The following is a 6000-nucleotide window of genomic DNA, read 5'->3' on the forward strand; positions in this document are numbered from 1 at the left end:
GTGTTTTTTCCCATGTGTGTACGAGCCAGTTTCCCTTAAAACATTCTCCAGGAAAACATCCCTCTCTTTAGGCAGCTAGCCCTAGTGTGCTTTGCAATAGTAAATTAAACCAATCAAACTAAAGTAACAATAAATGTGATACTGATCTTAACTGTGGAAGATGCATAAGCTAAGCTTTCATCAATCGTGTTCAGATCAAAATAAAGAGACTTACAAATTAAACGAAGTTTTATTAGCACATTTCTCTAAAATTTTCATTATTATTACCGAAGATTTAATCTCTGTTCAAATCAAAACTCTCCGGATATAGCGCCGGAGACTGGCTTCAAACCATTATCTAATCCAAACTAATCTGCTACATAAAAGAAAATGTATAGGGTTACATTAAAGTACTTGACGAGAATGAATAGGGGCCACAGCGCAATACAAGGGGGTCGCAACAGAGTTTCATTACACACGTTCTAGGAAGGAAAAAAAAAAAAAGATATGATATTGTGGTATATTATTTGTTTATTAATATTTTCTTTTTTCTATGTACTACTTAATTTTTTTTCCATTATATTTAACTGCTTTCCAGCTAAGCACAAAATTAATGCTCCTAACTTACAAGCAAAATAGAAAAAAAATAAGAAGTCTTTAATTCTAATTACATTTGAAACAAAATAATCAAAACAATTTAAGATATGCAATAAAAATACAACTTAACTTCTTTAATACGTATTCATTTTTACCATGCTTTTCTGTGCCAACTGTTTTTTATATTTTTTATAAGTATCATGTAATGCTATGGTTTTACACCCCTATAGAGGATCGGCTTCCCATATAATCTATGCTGGTACTAAGATGTCATTCCCATGTTCTTCGTAACAAATAAAAATTCTTAAATCCATTTTTAACATTATGAATAATTCAGTTATGGTTTCGTGAAATAATCATTAACTTTGATATTCACTTCATTTCTTCCTGTGTAAAGTGATGCTCTACAGAGAGTTCAAAATGAATTCGGCTCTTTTTAAGGCCGAAGGTGAGGAAATCACAGCGCAATAAGAAGTTAGGAAGTTAGGGAGCTCATTGCAAGTGAATTATTAGATTTTTGAAACTCAAATTAAAATTACTGGATTTCATTTTCTCTGGCCTTGAACTGTCCTGGAAAAGAACGAAATAGCATTCGAGGTCGACAGGCATACAGTCGACCTCGAATGCTATTCGAGGCGTTCGAGTGTTTCGCAACGGCAAGCAGCGCTCTTTAGAGCACCTTCAGCAACAAATCGATGAGGATAAGTCCATGATGATAAAAAAAATCTGATGTGTACACCACATGACTTCCTTGTACGGAAAAATTAAATTATACGCATTTCTTTCCTTGCATTTTGTTTAAACTTATTGGATTGAATTAATAATCGAATAAATGCATTCTTTAAAATTCACTCTATTTGTTTACCATATCGACACTCTGGCGCTAGGTTCACTTAACAAAATTATATTTCGCTCATATTATAACTCAGAATGCACAAAATTTATATCATTTAAAGAATTATCTAATCGTTGCCACATGTTCTATTCAAATACTATAATAAAGCTAGAACGATGTATAAAAGAAATTAAGCAAACAAAACAAAAAAAGAAACAGTTTTTCACAGTCGATTGAGTATTTCTCATTCAATTAATACAGTTCTCCCTTCGGCAAAAATACATAAAAACTCAAAATAGCTGTATTAAAAATTATTAATTATTAAAAATTAAATTAATAATTATTAAAAATTAAATTATTAAAAATTAAGTAAATCTAAAACACTTATTTCTTCGAAAAAATTCCAGAAAAGATTAAGCATGATTTAAATCGCAATCTTTGTTGTTGCGAAGCTACGTTTCTCTAGATTGGCAACAAATTCACTACTCCGCTGTTTCAAATGGAAACAAGCAATGGCCGCCATCAAAAAAATTGTTAGGCTTAGCGGCATTTAAACAGCTTTAAAATTGTTGATAATTCTAAAAATAGTGCATACAGATTTACTAAAGGCATAGAAACCTTAACCGGAAGATAAGAACAACATAATTCAATCATTTTTAAAGCAAAAAATGTACAATTTATAAACATATAAGAGTAAAGAAACTGAAATCACTGAGCCGGGTAACAGAGTGGATATATTTATAAATATATTTATATACGTTTGGCGCTGCCGATTGAAGCCAAAATACGAGGTGCACATTTACATGTTATAGTAGTCCTATATACAAAATTTCAACGTTCTGAGGCTACTCGTTTTTGAATTATGCGAGATACGTACGTACGTATGTTCGTACAGACGCCACGAAAATTTTTTTTTCAGAATTCGTTTTAAAGCAGTTTTTTAATTTTTTTAGAGGAAAAAAGTCTTTTATTCTGTTTATGCGTACAGATATCACGCAAAAACATTGTTAAATTGCATTCGAAAGCGGTCAAAATGGATATTTTCGTTGAAATATGCTGCCTGAAGCTTTTCGCGATTACAATACTTCCTTTTTACTTCATACAGTAAAAATGCTGTACAGTGTCTTTCATATATTGAAAATAGACCACGATATCTATGGTGGTTGAGGCGCAGGAAGGTGTGCTTTTCTGGGTCAAAGTACCGACATCAGGATTCGTTTTCTGAGAAGATTTGATCCAAAAATCCGTTATCTTCTGGATGTTCTACAATCAAATACTCCTACATGTATTCTTTGATACCTCGGAAACCTTGCGACTACCGGTTTTCGATTGCCCAATATTCTGTGATAATATAATGATTACGTTTCGTATGTGTACCGTTTTCAGCTGTGATGGTTCTTAAGGCGACGATCTTTAACAAAATGTCAATCGGATCTGCACATGCTTCTTCATCTATCAAACGGCCTGGACAAATAGATTAAGAAAACCTTTTGAATGCTGACCATGTTTAAACTTCTCTTTTCTGGGATCTTCTCGTAAAAGGAAAGTATTAAAAATTTATTAATTATTTTGAGAATTTTAAATCTGATCACACTCCGCATTCATTTAAATCCATTTCTTTACCTATATATTTAATATTTTAACTATGAAAACCTCCAATCTCTCGACAGTATTTTCGGCTTGCAGCATATTTAGAGTGCCCCCATGCCGCACAGACACTATACATTTAGAAATATCCAAGCCGGCCTTTCGGTCCGGCACTCAGTGTCAGTAACCACTATGCCGGTTAGACAGCTAGATGTTGCTGGTAGGGGAAGATAGATGGGACACTTTCCTTCAAAACTGGGGGCGGAACTTAACAAAATTGTACTGTCACCTGTTTGGCATTCAATGATCTTGCGAAGGACTGACGTAATCTTGTATGCCTTGCCGCTATGAGTTTCGTGTTATTTTATTCTAATATTACTGTCAGACAAGTGAGATAGGTCACATTATGTAAATCACTTCATTTTCAATTAAATAAATTTCTTAATTTGAAAATTTCATTTTAAAGCATTTGCAATCTTTTCTAAGCGGCATTTTGCTTTAGAATATCATGAAATGTGATGCTTCTTTCACAACGAACTATTTTTTTTTTTTTTTCATGTTGAATTAAATTTTATAGGAACCTTTCCTATATTTTTGATTTAACACACAAGTTATAAAATAAACATACTGAAATTTTACCATTGTGACTTATGTCACTAATTAGAATAAAAATATTATTTTAAAAGCAAATTTTCCTTCTATTATATGCAGGATTTCATAACTACCATTACAGTTCAGTTGTCTGTTGTAAGATGCATGTAATATGCATATTACGACAGGCATATTATAGTTATAGTATTTGCTAATATAGTTATAAGCATATTCCAGAGTTCTTGAATACAATGAAAATTATTGGCACAGAAACTCTAAGCACAAGTAGAGAAGTGGAAGAAGCAAATATCTGTTTCAAATAATGGGGTGCGTGTCAGCTTATGTTTCTTTGCCGTAAGGAATTTAAATACCATTGTACCTACTATCAGAGGTAGGGAGTGACTCCTTTCCATATATATTTCATATTTCATGAACCTGTAAAGCCATACCAGAGATTTGTAATACAAGTGGAAGTAAGAGCCAGGTTTTGTAAGACTTTTCAAAATTTATGTGTAATCGCATTTGATATCCTATTTGACATTATTTCTTGACGTATATAATTGTGATTCCTACGGCTCGTTAATATTCTGAAAAATTCTAAGAAATCCTGCATTAGATCACAATGTAAAATTTCTGTCTTTATGAGCGGGAATGTACAACATTTGTAATTTAAAAAAATACAAATTTACTTAAACAATTAATATTTTTCATCAGTGGTCCGTATTTTTTACATTCCGACAACTAAACTTCTTCCCAAAACTATTCCTCTAAAAAAAGTGCCAAATTTAAGTTTTTTAAAAAGGGAAAAAAAAAGACATCAGAATAACCATTGTAAGGTTGTTATAATAGATGGTGTGTTGCGGTGCTAAATGTAAAAATGAAATAGAATTAAGTGTAGTGAATTAGAATTACTTGAGCACCAAAAATAGTCACTTGGCGTTTTTGGAATTAAAGGATTAGCAAATGCAAATCAAATGAATTGCTTACTTAGTAAATCGCGTTGTGTAGCAATAAGCCATAAATACTTACCAACGTGCAGATCAAAATGTATGATCTAGAAGGGAATATGAAATCAACGTACTTACCCCAAAGTATGACAACTGTATGTTACCAAATCAATTATATTTTATTCTTCATCTTTGATATTGAAATAAGCATTACTATAAATAATTTTATCAATCAGACAGACGAATAAATTTGAACATCAAGCACGAGTGATGCGTATCACCTGAATTAACGTTGCACTCAGAATAAAGTCAATCTTTTTCAATCCGCTCGAAGCAAAGTCTTGGTGTAATTAGAACAACCAAATTTTGATGGCAGTCATTAAGCGTATTCGATTAATAATGGTATTTCTGCTTTTTCTTCTTTAAAACAGGAAGTTTCAGATCTCACAAACACGTGCGCGCGAAGAGTTCTCGGAAGGAAGAAGAAGCTGAACAAAAATTGTTTTCTGCGACAATGTACAGGGAACAGGAGTAATTATTTTCTTGAATCTTCATGTAAAAATCTCACGAAAAGGAATTTCATGTATAGCAGGACAGAGAGAGAACAGACCGAAGCATCCTCAAACGGCAGCAGCAGAAGAGCCAGAAACCGGTTGTTGCAATCTTTTTCGTCTTGTTCTTGAACGGTTGCGGTTAGCACACCTGACGCTGAATAATGTGGAGGCTTGCCTGCACAAAGGTGAATACGTATATTTCGGGTTAGAAAAGATTCACAGTATCCTCGCCTGGACTTGGGCTCCGGAACTTCCTACTGCGAAACAAACTGCGCACAATTCTGCATACACTAAGACCCGCTATAAGGATGGAGAAAATTCTTGCTAGTTCATATACATGTATTATCTTGTGTATGAACCTATGTGTATCCTAATGCTTTAATGATTTTCCTAAGTTTTATTGGTCTCAGTCTTAAATAAATTTCAACCATAGCATTGCTATACATCCTTAGTGTGTTTTCCCATAATCCATCAAATCTTTTTTCTTTAAATTTTTTTAATGACAGATTGCAAAACGGCTGTAGACAGGACAAGCAAAGATGAAAGAAAGGCGCAAAATTTAAAAAGGAGTCTTCTATACATATATTTTGTGTCTCGCCTCCCAATATCTTGACCAAAAAGTTACAGCATTCTAAGTACGGGGCTACGACTCAAATTGTGAGGCATCCATTTCCTCACGAAGATTTCGCAATTTACAAATCAGGGTTGCGATAATGTTCATTCGATGCACATGTTTTTAAAAGCTCAGTATTTTTATTCTTATATGTTGGTAAACTGTGCACTTTTTTCTTAAAAGCCGTTATGTGGTTTATATGTTCCGGTTAGTGTTTTTTTTTTTTTTTTCCTTTAGTTAATTTGCATACAATTGTTGTAGAATTATCGCCAATTTAAAAATGGTGGTAGGCCAAAA

The sequence above is a fragment of the Stegodyphus dumicola genome, chromosome 5 (assembly GCF_044657685.1).
Source record: "Stegodyphus dumicola isolate Sdum_Otavi_A_Nest chromosome 5, ASM4465768v1".
In the NCBI taxonomy this organism is placed as follows: Eukaryota; Metazoa; Arthropoda; class Arachnida; order Araneae; family Eresidae; genus Stegodyphus; species Stegodyphus dumicola.